The 16,076-nt window shown below is 44.5% G+C and overlaps 1 protein-coding gene across 1 annotated transcript in view; it reads right to left on the bottom strand.

Annotated features, from left to right (window-relative positions):
• Nucleotides 1-16,076, bottom strand: part of LOC110503384 (calsyntenin-2) — a 501,875-nt gene that overhangs the window by 270,052 nt on the left and 215,747 nt on the right. The window lies entirely within an intron of this gene.

Genomic DNA, 16,076 nt, shown 5'->3' on the forward strand with positions numbered 1-16,076 from the left:
CAGTCATGCGTTCACAGAAGTTTATATATTTTCAGTCTGCATGCAATTACTGGGCGAACTGAGAATGGCTTCGTGCAAAATTAATACAACAGATTTTCTTTCCTCCCCACACTGCAACTCCCACTTGGAAAAACAGCCATGCACACTCACACATAAACACACACTCACACACATACACACACACACACTGCTTTTCCTGGCAGAGGATCTCCATTCTTCCTTTTTATCTGAGAAACATTCTCATTTCACTAATCTTCTCTACTCCTTTTCTCCCCCTCTCTTTCCTCTCTCAAACGTTCCCTGCACGTCTCAAAGCGCTCCGCCAGGCTTGATCAATGATCACTATTGAGCTGCCAGCAGAGCACTACTTCCTGGGCCCAGCCAAACAAAGTTCATGAGGACTGGGACGATTAGCACGGCATAATTGAGTAAAACCCCTGAGGGCCGTGAAGCAGGAGTTAGCTAGCTCACCGTTTTATATACCATCTCTCTATCAAAGGTAAGGGTTTTAAAAACAGCAACAGCCCATTTCCTCCTCAACTCCTTCACTTAATCACAGCTTTAGCTGACTCAGGAGGGAACAACAATGCCCAAATCACATCCTGTGAATTCCTATACGAGGAAATTGTAGGTTGTTAGCAACACAAAACTAGGGCGTTTTATGTGATACACATCCAAGAGAAATGGCCTAAATACATCATTTATAACACTTTCCCATGCGTACATGGTCATGCATACTCATTATCTGACATTCAGTGAAAGAGAAGGAGAAAAAAGTCTGTACACCAAACAATTTGTAAAGCTGTCTCTAGTGCTACATTACAGCACCTCTCTTCATGGGTGTAGGAATCACTTTGTCTAAGATGTAAGGCACTGTAAGTATATAAACACAAGCAAACATAAGTGTGCTACTTAGCACCAGAATCTATACATCCTCTTACATGAATCATAACATAGAATCAAAACATCAGAAAGGAAGGTACAGATTTTGGATGTGTGGTCTCAGACTAAAAATATTTTCAGACTTCATGTCTTTTTGACGATTTGAGATTCAAATTAGGCAGTAGGCCTTCTAGGACACTGAAGTACACCAACACCACCTCCACTCCAACACCAACACCACCAAAACACCACCACTCCAACACCACAATCACGCCAACACCACCACTCCACCACCACCACCACGTCAACACCACCACTTCAACACGACCACCACACCAACACCACCACCACTCCACCACCACCACGCCACCACCACCCCAACACCACGCCAATACCATCCCCATGCCAACAACACCCTCACCAACACCACCACCAACACCACCATCACGTCAACACCACCACTTCAACACGACCACCACGCCAACACCACCACCACTCCACCACCACCACGCCACCACCACCCCAACACCACGCCAATACCATCCCCATGCCAACAACACCCTCACCAACACCATCACCAACACCACCATCACATCAATAGCACATCAATAACAGCTGGTGCGTGATCTCTAATATTAAGGAAGTCTCGGTGTATTGCTTGCCTGAGGTAGACTACCTTACGATAAGCTGTAGACCACACTGTCTTCCAAGACAGATTTCATCTCTATTTTTCGTAGCTGTCTATTTACCCCCACAAAATGATGCTAGCACTCAAAGAGCTGTATAGGCCCTAAGCCCTAAGGCCCTAAGCAAACAAGAAAATGCTCATCCAGAAGTGGCTCTCCTAGTGGCCCGGAGACTTTAATGCAGGCAAACTTACATCCGTTATACCTCATTTCTACCAACAAGTCACAAGTGCAACCAAAGGAAAAAAAACTCTAGACCACCTTTACTCTACACACAGAGATGCATACAAAGCTCTCCCTCGCCCTCCATTTGGAAAATCTGAGCAGAATTCTATCCTCCTGATTCCTGTTTACAAGCAAAAACTAAACAGGTAGTACCATTGACTCGCTCAATTTATTTCAATTTATTTCGCTCAATTCATTTCACCTTTATTTAATCAGGTAGGCCAGTTGAGAACAAGTTCTCATTTACAACTGCAACCTGGCCAAGATAAAGCAAAGCAGTGTGACAAAAAACAACAACACAGAGTTACACATGGGGTAAACAAAAGTCAATACAATACACGATAGAAAAATCTATATACAGTGTGTGCAAATGGAGTAAGGAGGTAAGGCAATAGATAGGCCAATAGTAGCGAAGTAATTACAATTTAGCAAATTAACACTGGAGTGATAGATGTGCAAATGATGATTTGCAAGTATAAATACATGTGTGCAAAAGAGCATAAAAAGTAAATAAAAACAACATTGGGATGAGGTGGGTAGTTGGATGGGCTATTTACAGATGGACTATGTACAGCTGCAACAATCGGTAAGCTGCTCAGATAGCTGATGCTTAAAGTTAGTGAGGGAAATCTAAGTCTCCAACTTCAGCTATTTTTGCAATTTGTTATAGTCATTGGCAGCAGAGAACTGGAAGGAAAGGCGGCCAAAGGAAGTGTTGGCTTTGGGGATGACCAGTGACTTATACCTGCAGGAGCGCGTGCTACGGGTGGGTGTTGCTATGGTGACCAGTGAGCTGAGAAAGGCGGAGCATTACCTAGCAAAGACTTATAGATGACCTGGAGCCAGTGGGTCTGGCGACGAATATGTAGTGAGGGCCAGCCGACAAGAGCATACAGGTTGCAGTGGTGGGTGGTGTATGGGGCTTTGGTGACAAAACAGATGGCACTGTGATAGACTGCATCCAGTTTGCTGAGTAGAGTGTTGGAGGATATTTTGTAAATGACATCGCCAAAGTCGAAGATCGGTAGGATAGTCAGTTTTACTTGGGTATGTTTGGCAGCATGAGTGAAGGAGGCTTTGTTGTGAAATAGGAAGTTGATTCTAGATTTAATTTTGGATTGGAGATGCTTAAAACCCCTCTGGGATAGGCGGGACGCTTGCATCCCACTTGGCCAATAGCCAGGGAAAATGCAGAGCGCCAAATTCAAATAAAATACCATAAAAATCAAACTTTCATTAAATCACACCTGTAAGATATCATATTAAAGCTACACTCGTTGTGAATCCAGCCAACATGTCAGATTTCAAAAAGGCTTTTCATCGAAAGCATAAGATGCTATTATCTGATGATAGCACAACAGTAAACAAAGAGAGGGCATATTTCAACCCTGCAGGCACGGCACAAAACGCAGAAATAAAATATAAATCATGCCTTATCTTTTACGAGCTTCTTTTGTTGGCACTCCAATATGTCCCAAAAACATCACAAATGGTCATTTTGTTCAATTAATTTCATCGATATATATCCAAAATGTCAATTTATTTGGCGCGTTTGATCCAGAAAAACACAGCTTCGAACTTGCGCAGCGTCACTACAAAATATCTCAAAAGTTACCTGTAAACTTTGCCAAAATATTTTAAACTACTTTTGTAATACAACTCTAGTTTTTTTTAAATGTTAATAATCGATCAAATTTAAGACGGGATGATCTGTGTTCAATACAGGAAGACAACAAACGGACGCTACTTTTCGAGTAATGCGCCTCTCTCAAAAAGTACACTTCAAATGACACTCATTCAAGATGGCCGTACTTCTTCATTACACAAAGGAATAACCTCAACCAATTTCTGCCAGCAGCATACCACCCTGCATACCACTGCTGGCTTGCTTCTGAAGCTAATCAGGGTTGGTCCTGGTCAGTTCCTGGATGGTGATTGGGGACACTGCCCTGTGTAGGGTGCCGTCTTTCGTATGGGACGTTAAACGGGTGTCCTGACTCTCTGAGGTCATTAAAAGATCCCATGGCACTTATCGTAAGAGTAGGGGTGTTAACCCTGGTGTCCTGGCTAAATTCCCAATCTTGCCCTCAAACCATCACGGTCACCTAATAATCCCCAGTTTACAACTGGCTCATTTATCCCTCTCCTCTCCCCTGTATCTATTCCCCATGTTGTTGCTGCAAATGAGAACATGTTCTCAGTCAACTTAACTGGTAAAATAACGCATGAAAAATTGCAAACAAGTCCCTCAGAAATCTGGTTTCCCAATGAAAACTCATTGAACAGACAGTGACCTCAAAAAAAGAAAATCTGATACATAAGTTCTGTTATACTCACAGACATGTTTCAAACAGTTTTAGAAACTTCAGAGTGTTTTCTATCCAAAGCTACTAATAATATGCATATCTTATATTCTGGGGATGAGTAGCAGGAAGTTGAATTTGGGCACGCTATTTATCCAAAAGTGAAAATGCTGCCCCCTATCCCGAAGAAGTTAATTTGAGTCTGGAAGGAGAGTTTACAGTCTAGCCAGACACCTAGGTATTTGTAGTTGTCCACATATTCTAAGTCAGAACCCGTCTAGAATAGTGATGCTAGTTGGGTGGGCGGGTGTGGGCAGCAATCGGTTGAAGAGCATGCATTTAGTTTTACTAGCGTGTAAGAGTAGTTGGAGGCCACGGAAGGAGTGTTGTATGGCATTGAAGCTCTTTTGGAGGTTTGTTAACACAGTGTCCAAAGAAGGGCCAGATGTATACAGAATGTTGTCGTCTGCATAGAGCTGGATCAAGGAATCACCCGCAGCAAGAGCAACATCATTGATATATATAAAGAAAAGAGAGAGACTGCCAGAGGTCCGGACAACAGGCCCTCCGATTTGACACACTGAACTCTATCTGAGAAGTAGTTGGTGAACCAGGTGAGGCAGTGATTTGAGAAACAAGGCTGTTGAGTCTGCCGATAAGAATATGGTGATTGACAGAGCCGAACGCCTTGGCCAGGTCGATGAAGACGGCTGCACAGTACTGTCTTTTATTGATGGCAGTTATGATATTGTTTAGTACCTTGAGCGTGGCTGAGGTGCATCCGTGACCAGCTCGGAAACCAGATTCCACAGCGGGGAAGGTATGGTGGGATTCAAAATAGTCAGTGATCTGTTTGTTAACTTGACTTTTGAAGACTTTAGAAAGGCAGGGCAGGATGGATATAGGTCTTTAACAGTTTGGGTATAGAGTGTCACCCCCTTTGAAGAGGGGGATGACCACAGCAGCTTTCCAATCTTTAGGAATCTCAGACTATACGAAAGAGAGGTTGAACAGACTAGTAATAGGGGTTGCAACAATGGTGGTGGATAATTTTATAAAGAGAGGGTCCAGATTGTCTAGCCCAGCTGATTTGTACAGGTCCAGGTATTTCAGCTCTTTCAAGCTGGGGAGGCTTGGGCAAGTAGCTGCGGGGGGTGCGGAGCTGTTGGCCAGGGTAGGGGTAGCCAAGAGGAAAGCATGGCCAGCCGTAGAGAACTGCTTGTTGGAATTCTCGATTATCATGGCTTTATCGTTGCTGACAGTGTTTCCTAGCCTCAGTGCAGTGGGCAGCTGGAAGGAGGTGCTCTTATTCTCAGAAGCGCCTTCACCGACGTCCAACAAAGGCCGGTTGAGGGCACATAGAACATAATTACGTCGGCAGACCAGTCATAATGGATAGGCGGGGGTCTGTGTCAACAAAGGGTCCAGGCCAGTTGGCAAAAGAGGTATTGTAGCTAGAGAAATTAGGTTCGCCAGCCGGGAGAAGCGCCTGGCGCTAGGCTAACTGGTGCTAGTTTCGGGACAAGGGTGTATAGCCACTATAGCCACTCGGTAGCAGCTAGTTAGCTGCGATGATCCGATGCAAAGGTCCAGAGCTTATGGCTGGAATCCGGTGATGTAGTTGCTTCTAGTCGTGTTAGTGAAGAGTCCGGGAGGCATCAGCTGTGTAGCCAAGTGATCATAGGGTCCACTGAGCAGGCCGGGAAATGGGCCTGTCTCAAGGCTAGCTTCGGGGCTGGGACACTCTGGAGTAATGGTCCAGAGCTAACGGCTGGAATCTGGTGATGTAGTGGAGAAAAGCAGTCCGATATGCTCAGGGTTGATATTGCGCTGTGCAGACTGGCGGGTATTATCCAGGCTAAAAGCGGATGGTGTCTGAGCTAAAGGTAACGGCTGCTAGCAGTGGCTAACAATGACTAATATGTTCCGGGATTCATCCAATGGCATTGAGGAGTATGGCTTCATCAATAAATCCATTGTTAACGTTGTCCCCACAGTCACCATATGTACAGTATATATCCTAAATAGAAGCATTGGATTACAGGCATCACCTGCACCGGGCTAAAGGCTAGAGCTGCCACTTTCAAGTAGCGGGACACTAATCCGTACGCGTAAAAGAAATCCCGCTATGCTTTCAGATGAACCATCAAACAGGCAAAGCATCAATACATGACTAAGATTGAATCCTACTGCACCGCCTCTGACGCTCGTTGGATGTGGCAGGGCTTGCAAACTATTATGGACTACAAAGGGAAACCCAGACACAAGTTGCCCAGGGACGCGAGCCTAGCAGATGAGCTAAATGCCCATTATGCTCGCTTTGAGGCAAAGAAACACTGAAGCATGCATGAGAGCACCAGCTTTTCCAGACGTCTGTGTGATCACGCTCTCCATAGCCAATGTGAGTAAGACCTTTAAACAGGTCAACATATACAAGGCGGCAGGGCCAGACAGATTAGCATGACGTCTACTCAGACCATGCGTGGACCAACTGGCAAGTGTCTCACTGACATTTTCAACCTCTCCCTGACCGAGTCTGTAATACCTACATGTTTCCAGCAGACCACCATAGTTCCTGTGCCCAAGAAAGCGAAGGTAACCTGCCTAAATGACTACCACCCCGTAGTACTCACATCGGTAGCCATGAAGTGCTTTGAAAGGCTGGTCATGGCTCACATCAACACCATCATTCTGGAAACCCTTGACCCACTCAAGATCGCATACCGCCCCATCAGATCCACAGATGACAGAATCTCAATCGCACTCCACACTGCCATTTCCCACGGCAGGAAAACCTACGTGAGAATGCTGTTCATTGACAACAGCTCAGCATTCAACACTTTAGTGCCTTCAAAGCTCATCACTAAGCTAAGGACCATGGGAATAAACACTCTGCAACTGTATCCTGGACTTCCTGACGGCCTGCCCCCAGGTGGTAAGGGTAGGCAACAACACATCTGCCACATTGATCCTCAACACAGGGCCCCTAAGGTGTGCATCCTTAGTACCCTCCTGTGCTTCCTGTTCACCCACGACTGCGTGGCAAAGCACGGCTCCAACACCATCATTAAGTTTTCTGACGACATAACAGTAGTTGGCCTGAACACTGACAACGATGAGACAGACTATGGGAGGAGGTCAGAGACCTGGTCTGGGAGGTGCCAGAATAACTACCGATCCCTCAACGTAACCAAGACTTAGGAGATGATTGTGGACTACAGGAAAAGGAGGACCGAGCACGCCCCCATTCTTATCGACGGGGCTGTAGTGGAGCAGGTTGAGAGCTTCAAGTTCCTTGGTGTTCTCATCACAAACAAACTAGAATGGTCCAAACACACCAAGACAATCGTGAAGAGGGCACGACAAAGCCTATTCAAGAAACTTTAAAGATTTGGCATGGGTCCTCAGATCCTCAAAACATTCGACAGCTGCAACATTGAGAGCATCCTGCCTGACTGGTTGCATCACTGCCTGGTACGGCAACTGCTTGGCCTCCAACCGCAGAGGGTAGTGCGTATGGCCCAGTACATCACTGGGGCTAAGCTGCCTGCAATCCAGGACCTCTACGCCAGGCGGTGTCAGAGGCAGGCCCTAAAAATTGTCATAGACCCCAGACACCCCTGTCATAGACTGTTCTCTCTACCACTGCATGGCAAGTGGTACCGGAGTGCCAAGTCTAGGACAAAAAGGCTTCTCAACAGTTTTTACCCCCAAGCCATAAGACTCCTGAACAGGTGATCAAATGGCTACCCGGACTATTTACATTGTGTGCCTCCCCAACCCCTCTTTTATGCTGCTGCTACTCTCTGTTTATCTTATATGCATAGTCACTTTAACTATACATTCATGTACATACTACCACAATTGGCCCGACCAACCAGTTCTCCCGCACATTGGCTAACCGGGCTGTCTGCATTGTGTCCCGCCACCCACCACCCGCCAACCCCTCTTTTACGATACCGCTACTCTCTGTTCATCATATATGCATAGTCAATTTAACCATATCTCATGTACATACTACCTCAATCAGCCCGACTAACCGGTGCCTGTATGTAGCTTTGCTACTGTTATAGCCTCGCTACTGTATATAGCCTCGCTACTGTTATTTTTTACTGTATTTTTACTGTTGTTTTTAGTTCTTTTCTTACCTATTGTTCACCTAATACCTTTTTTTTGTAAATTGCACTGTTGGTTAGAGCCTTTAAGTAAGCATTTCTCCGTAAGGTCTATCTATACCTGTTGTATTCCACGCACGTGACAAATAACTTGATCCTGACCGGTTGCATCCCCGCCTGGTATGGCAACTGGTTGCATCACCGCCTGGTATGGCAACGGCTCGGCCGCTGACTGTAAGGCGCTACGGAGGATAGTGCGTACGGCCCAGTACATCACTAGGGCCAAGCATCCTGCAACCTAGGACCTATATACTAGGCAGTGTCAGAGGAAGGCCCCAAAAAATGTCAAAGACTCCAGTCACCCAAGTCATAGTGTTCTCTCTGCTACTGCACGGGAAGCTGTGTCAGAGCGCCAAGTCCAGGACAAAAAGTCTCCTCAACAGCTTCTACCCCCAAGCCATAAGACTGATGAACAATCAAATAGCCACCCAAACTACTCAAATTGCTGCTACTTGCTGTTTATTATCTATGCATAGTCACTTTGTACAAATGACCTCGACTAACATGTACCCCAGCACATTGACTCGGTACTGGTACCCCCTGTATATAACCTCGTTATTGTTATTTTATTGTGTTACTTTTATTAAATTTTTATTTTAATTTATTTAGTGAATATTTTCTATTTCTTGAACTGCATTGTTGGTTAAGGGCTTGTAAGTAAGAATGTTATGGTAACTGTTGTATTCGGCGCATGTGACAGATAAAATGTGATTTGATTTGATTAGCTCATGATACATTATAAATGACCTCCGGGCTGAAACAATGTGAGGTGAAACTACAGTATATTACCAACAGTAGCTCCAGGGATCTAAGGCTATCTCTGATCAACTTCCCTGCCTTATTAGTTTTATTACCATGTTTATTAGCTGGTCCTATGGTATGATATCGCTGTTGTGGAGACGGTTGTGTAATATATAATGCATTGTGTTATCAAGCACAAATGCTGACAGGATAATGAAAATGTGGCTTAGTTTAGAATTAGGCTGATCTACCACCTCCATGTTCAAGTGTCCAGTCCTCTTGAAGCTTTGGCGACTTATTGACAATTTAAATCCTGGCCAGAAGAGCTTGAATGGTTCAGCCGGGTTGACCATAGCTGATGAAAGGTCAGGTTGACCCAACTGGTCTGGGATCAGCTTTATACAGACTATTATTACTAACTACTGTGGAACATCAATCCAAAGGACTTCTGAGATCAGTCCTCAGTTTATTAATTTCCGTTCGGTATCGAATGCTTCTCTGGTCAACCCAGTTAATGACACCACAAAGCTTCCCTTGTGTGTGTGTGTGTGTGTGTGTGTAGTCCTAATGGTTTCTGCCCAGCAGGAGTGGTGAGGGCACTAGAGGAACATCTCTCCTGTAATTGTGGCTGTGCCGTCATGGTGCAGCCCCCAGGTGATGTCATGCCCACCCCAGCCTCTGATTGAAACGTTTCGCCTTATAAGAACACCAATGTTGACTCCATCCCCACACCCATCCCCTTCCACACATCCACATCCTCATCCTAAGGGAATGCCCATCATTATTGACAGGTCGGAGACATCCAGAGGCATTAGAGTCCTGAGACGGGGAGAGAGATAGATGTCCTACCATCTCCAGACAGATAGTCCTGGGTTCACTGGGAAACAGGGGGACCATGGGGATGGAAGAGAGAAATGATCGAGCGATACGCCATCACTTAGATGGAAGTCGGAGGGTGGCCCCTCGGGAGGCATTGCAGCCAATAAACGTAATCTAATCCTAAACGTTATTTCGCTAATGCCAAAATTCTAAGCGATTAACCCCACACTTCAAAATGTCAGCCTGGATCTAAACTAAACACAGTTAATCCACTGATCAGTAACCAGGCACCGTGACACAGTCACAGCCAAGGTGCATTATTTTACTATGCAGGAAAGATACAATATGGCAAAAAGGTGATCCGGACAGCAAGACACAGCTGGAATTGTGTCTTGATTCATTCAGCAGACAAAACAGACATACCGGAAAAGGTTTGTTTAAAAAAAATGTTGTTTGATCTGTGTGGAGATGTTTGTCTTGTCTAATACCTCTCCAGCCTGCAGGCTTTATACAGACACTAATAGGATGTGTTTTAAAAACACCTCAAGACGAGAGAGCCCTTGGGAGACTCGTCACATCTGTCACCACAATTTTAAAATAAAACACCTTCATTGGGTACGTAAAGCAGTGTTTTAATGCCATGCAATAACCTTTGTTTGTGAATGGAGGGAGGTCGATTCTCCCCTTGCTAAAACTCACGCCTGTCTTGGGAAAACATGATTAGCAGAGGTAGAGTTTCTTTTTTTTTTCTTTTTACATCTTGAGGCCATGTCAGAAATGAATTTGCCACTCTCTCCCTGCCTGCTTGATTTAACCTGGCTTTATTATTTGCTTTTTTAGACCCGAGCAGAGATTCAAATACCATGACCTTTCTGGCAACACGCTCCACCTGATAAAACCAGCCGGGCTCTTTGTCAGAAGCCTTTAGATACAGCTCTCCGCTGAGACACAGGACATCAGACGCCACAGAGAGCAACACAGAAAGCAACACACAGAGAAAAACTGAAAGCAAGTCGATGGGGTGAATGTGAAGAGAATCCACAGACACTGTGTTCTAAAGAGCCCCGTGCTTGCTAAATGCTAAATGCTAAATGCTAAATGCTATGGAAAAGCACCATGTTCTTCACAGAAGCCTGATTCTTTCCACAAAGCAATGAAAGAAACAACAAACTACTTTAGACACAAACATACAGTTGAAGTCAGAAGTTTACATACACCTTTGCCAAATAGATTTTAACTCAGTTTTTCACAATCCCTGACATTTAATCCTAGTAAAAAATCCCTCTTTTTGGTTGGTTAGGATCACCACTTTATTTTAAGAATGTGAAATGTCAGAATAATAGTAGAGAGAAGTATTTATTTCATCTTTAATTTCTTTCATCACATTCCCAGTGTGTCAGAAGTTTACATGCACTCAATTAGTATTTAGTAACATTGCCTTTCAATTGTTTAACTTGGGTCAATCATTTTGGGAAGCCTTCCCACAATAAGTTGGGTGAATTTTGGCCCATTCCTCCTGACAGAGCTGGTGTAACTGAGTCAGGTTTGTAGACCTCCGTGCTTGCCCATGCTTTTTCAGTTCTGCCCACAAATGTTCTATAGGATTGAGGTCAGGGCTTTGTGATGGCCACTCCAATAACTTGACTTTGTTGTCCTAAAGCCATTTTGCCACAACTTTGGAAGTATGCTTGGGGTCATTGTTTATTTGGAAGATCCATTTGTGACCAAACTTTAACTTCCTGACTGATGTCTTGAGATGTTGCTTCAATTTATCCATATCATTTTCCTCCTCATGATGCCATATATTTTGTGAAGCGCACCAGTCCCTCCTGCAGCAAAGCACACCCACAACATGATGCTACCACCCCCGTGCTTCACGGTTGGGATGGTGTTCTTCAGCTTGTAAGCCTCCCCCTTTTTCCTCCAAACATGATGATGGTCACTATGGCCAAACAGCTCTACTTTTCTTTCATCAGACCAGAGGAAATTCTTTCAAAAACTACGATCTTTATCCCCATGTGCCGTTGCAACCAGTAGTCTGGTTCTTTTAAGGCGGTTTAGGAGCCGTGGCTTCTTCCTTGCTGAGCGGTCTTTCAGGTTATGTCAATATAGAACTCCTTTTACTGTGGATATAGATACTTTTCTACCTGTTTCCTCCAGCATTTTTACAAGGTCCTTTGCTGTTGCTCAGGGATTAAGTTGTACTTTTCGCACCAAAGTAAGTTCATCTCTAGGAGACAGAACGCGTCTCCTTCCTGAGCTGTATGACGGCTGCATGGTCTCATGGTGTTTATACTTTTGTACTATTGTTTGTACAGATTAACTTGGTACCTTCAGGCGTTTGGAAATTGCTCCCAAGGATGAACCAGACTTGTGGAGGTCTACAATTTTTTTTCTGAGGTCTTGGCTGATTTCTTTTGATTGTCCCATGATGTCAAGCAAAGAGGCACTGAGTTTGAAGGTAGGCCTTGAAATACATCCACAGGTGCACCTCCAATTGACTCGAATGATGTCAATTAGCCTATCAGAAGCTTCTAAAGCCATGACATAATTTTCTGGAATTTTCCAAGCTGTTTATGGTCACAGTCAACTTAGTGTATGTAAACTTCTGACCCACTGGATTTGTGATACAGTGAATTCTAAGTGAAATCATATGTCTGTAAACAATTGGTGGAAAAATTACTTGTGCCATGCACAAAGTAGATGTCCTAACCGCCTTGCCAAAACTATAGTTTGTTAACATGAAATTTGTGTAGTGGTTGAAAAACAAGTTTTAATGACTCCAACCTAAGTGAATTTCAACTTCTGACTTCAACTGTATGTCCTATGGTCAATACTAGAGACACACTCCATGCTGGACAGACGCACAACAGTACAAGGTCTGTGTTGCCTTTTTACTTGTTAATAGGCTTTTAACAATTTCTCTGAAAAAATAGCAAGGTAATAAAGACCATCCATCCAAATGGAGCCTTTATCAGTACAGCCTGAATCTATTCCACATCAGTGTGTTCATGAAGCATTGGTAGTTTGTTCTGCAAAGGGTTTTCAAAGTACTAGCATCTCTGCACATAATAAGAGTGATTAGGCCATCAGCTTTCATGTGTCCATTCAGGAGCAGTCTGAGAGCAGACATTGGATGGAGGAGAAGCAGGCCCATAGTGCTGTATGATTATGATAGACCAGAGTAATGTAGAAAAGAGAGGAGCTGTGGATAAAAATAGACAGACATTCACAGACCTATTTCAACCAACCTGCTCTCAAAAAGTATGCTTTTTTCCCTCATCAATCTACACCCACTAGGGTAGCCTAGTGGTTAGAGCGTTGGACTAGAAGGTTGCAAGTTCAAACCCCCGAGCTGACAAGGTACAAATCTGTCGTTATACACCTGAACAGGCAGTTAACCCACTGTTCCTAGGCTGTCATTGAAAATAAGAATTTGTTCTTAACTGACTTGCCTAGTTAAATAAAGGTTAAAAAAATACCCCATAATGACAAACTAAAAACTGTTTTTTAGAAATGTTTGCAAATGTACAAAACAGAAATACCTTATTTACATAAGTATTCAGACCCTTTGCTATGAGACTCCAATCTGAGCTCAGGTACATCCTGTACTGGACCAATTTAATTTGCATGTATGCTAGAATTGATAGTACATCGTCATAATAATAGCTTTCTCGTATAATTTCACATTATCATTACTGAGGGATAGTTTAAGGGCACTGAATATATGTTTAAATGATTTCCCAGTGAATGGAGGGAGTAGAGTTACCCTACTGGTCCTACAGAGACATATATCAGAGACACTTATCCACTATGGACACCAACAGACATTTACAGTAACAGTAATCCACACTAGCTCCCAGCAACACAGAGATGTCCATCAACAGGCTTGTGTGAATTCATATAATTTATATTCTCCCTGAGAGGACGCAGAGAACATTAAATCACTTATTTATCTTTATCTTAACCCTCCTCATTCTCCCCATGCACCCTGCCCTTTCACTATCCCCCCACAATAACCACATTCTCTTTTCCACTCTCCTTCAATAAGGCCTTTCTCTTTTCCACTCTCCTTCAATAAGGCCTTTCTCTTTTCCACTCTCCTTCAATAAGGCCTTTCTCTTTTCCACTCTCCTTCAATAAGGCCTTTCTCTTTTCCACTCTCCTTCAATAAGGCCTTTCTCTTTTCCACTCTCCTTCAATAAGGCCTTTCTCTTTTCCACTCTCCTTCAATAAGGCCTTTCTCTTTTCCACTCTCCTTCAATAAGGCCTTTCTCTTTTCCACTCTCCTTCAATAAGGCCTTTCTCTTTTCCACTCTCCTTCAATAAGGCCTTTCTCTTTTCCACTCTCCTTCAATAAGGCCTTTCTCTTTTCCACTCTCCTTCAATAAGGCCTTTCTCTTTTCCACTCTCCTTCAATAAGGCCTTTCTCTTTTCCACTCTCCTTCAATAAGGCCTTTCTCTTTTCCACTCTCCTTCAATAAGGCCTTTCTCTTTTCCACTCTCCTTCAATAAGGCCTTTCTCTTTTCCACTCTCCTTCAATAAGGCCTTTTCTCTCTCTCTCTCTCTCTCTCTCTCTCTCTCTCTCTCTCTCTCTCTCTCTCTCTCTCTCTCTCTCTCTCTCTCTCTCTCTCTCTCTCTCTCTCTCTCTCTCTCTCTCTCTCTCTCTCTCTCTCTCTCTCGTTCTCTCTTTCCACTCTCTCTCCCTTAACCCTGTTCTCTCTTCCCCTCTTTCTCTGTCCCCTTCCCTTAAACCTGTTCTCTCTCTCCTCTTGTCACTCATTCTCTATTTTACTGATTGTCTCTTCCTCTCCTTTGAACCTTGAAGATCTTTGCCAACTTTAATCTCCTCTGTTCTCCGAACACCTTTTGCCTCACAGCGCAACATGACAGAAAACACGCCGGTGCCACCAGTCGGGAGGCGAGGGGCACAGAGTCTGTGTTTATTGTCTCCTAAAGAATGAGGGGAACGAGGAGAGGAAGGGTAAACAAAGATAAAGGGATAACAGTTGTCGGCACGTTCACCAAATAAATTTGACAGCAGTGTTTTGGTAATCTGTAAGAATAAAATCTCCTCATTACTTAACCAGCACACAGCAAGGTGACTGTTCCGTACACCTGGCTGTCACTGCACCTGTCACCCAAAGGCCACCACCACACATCTGTCCCTCTCCGATTCTAGCCTGCTCACCTCCACCACACACATATAAATAGCATGTCTTGTACACTGTCAGGGAAATCATATATGGAGGACATTTTGGAGAACTCTTCGACCCCACAGAAAATTGGATGACCATCTAAAAGTCTGAAGCAGTCTGAATGTCCTCTAAGACTAACTTGGCTTTACTGTAGGCGATTCCTATGATTCATCTGATGTATTTCATCCATTTTCTCCTACAGACATCCAAAGACAGTTGGAAGACAACAAATAGTTTTCTGGCTGCACTACTGCTGCCAGACTGTGTAGATTTGCTAGTTTTACTATGTGTTTTCTGTTGGCAGCCTCAGGCAGGGTGTGTTTCTGTGAGTGGTCACTGTGCCAGATCCCTGTGTGGTGGTGGAACAACTGGTTTCACTGTGCCAGATCCCTGTGTGGTGGTGGTGGAACTACTGGTTTCACTGTGCCAGATCCCTGTGTGGTGGTGGAACTACTTGTTTCACTGTGCCAGATCCCTGTGAGGTGGTGGAACTACTGGCTTCACTGTGCCAGATCCCTGTGTGGTGGTGGTGGTACTGCTGTTTTCACTGTGCCAGATCCCTGTGTGATGGTGGTGGAACTACTGGTTTCACTGTGCCAGATCCCTGTGTGGTGGTGGAACTACTTGTTTCACTGTGCCAGAACCATGTGAGGTGGTGGAACTACTGGTTTCACTGTGCCAGATCCCTGTGTGGTGGTGGTGGAACTACTAGTTTCACTGTGCCAGATCCCTGTGTGGTGGTGGTGGAACTACTGGTTTCACTGTGCCAGATCCCTGTGTGGTGGTGGAACTACTTGTTTCACTGTGCCAGATCCCTGTGAGGTGGTGGAACTACTGGCTTCACTGTGCCAGATCCCTGTGTGGTGGTGGTGGTACTGCTGTTTTCACTGTGCCAGATCCCTGTGTGATGGTGGTGGAACTACTGGTTTCACTGTGCCAGATCCCTGTGTGGTGGTGGAACTACTTGTTTCACTGTGCCAGAACCATGTGAGGTGGTGGAACTACTGGTTTCACTGTGCCAGATCCCTGTGTGGTGGTGGTGGAAC

Source organism: Oncorhynchus mykiss, chromosome 24, assembly GCF_057628025.1.
Source record: "Oncorhynchus mykiss isolate SJ-2025 chromosome 24, ASM5762802v1, whole genome shotgun sequence".
In the NCBI taxonomy this organism is placed as follows: domain Eukaryota; kingdom Metazoa; phylum Chordata; class Actinopteri; order Salmoniformes; family Salmonidae; genus Oncorhynchus; species Oncorhynchus mykiss.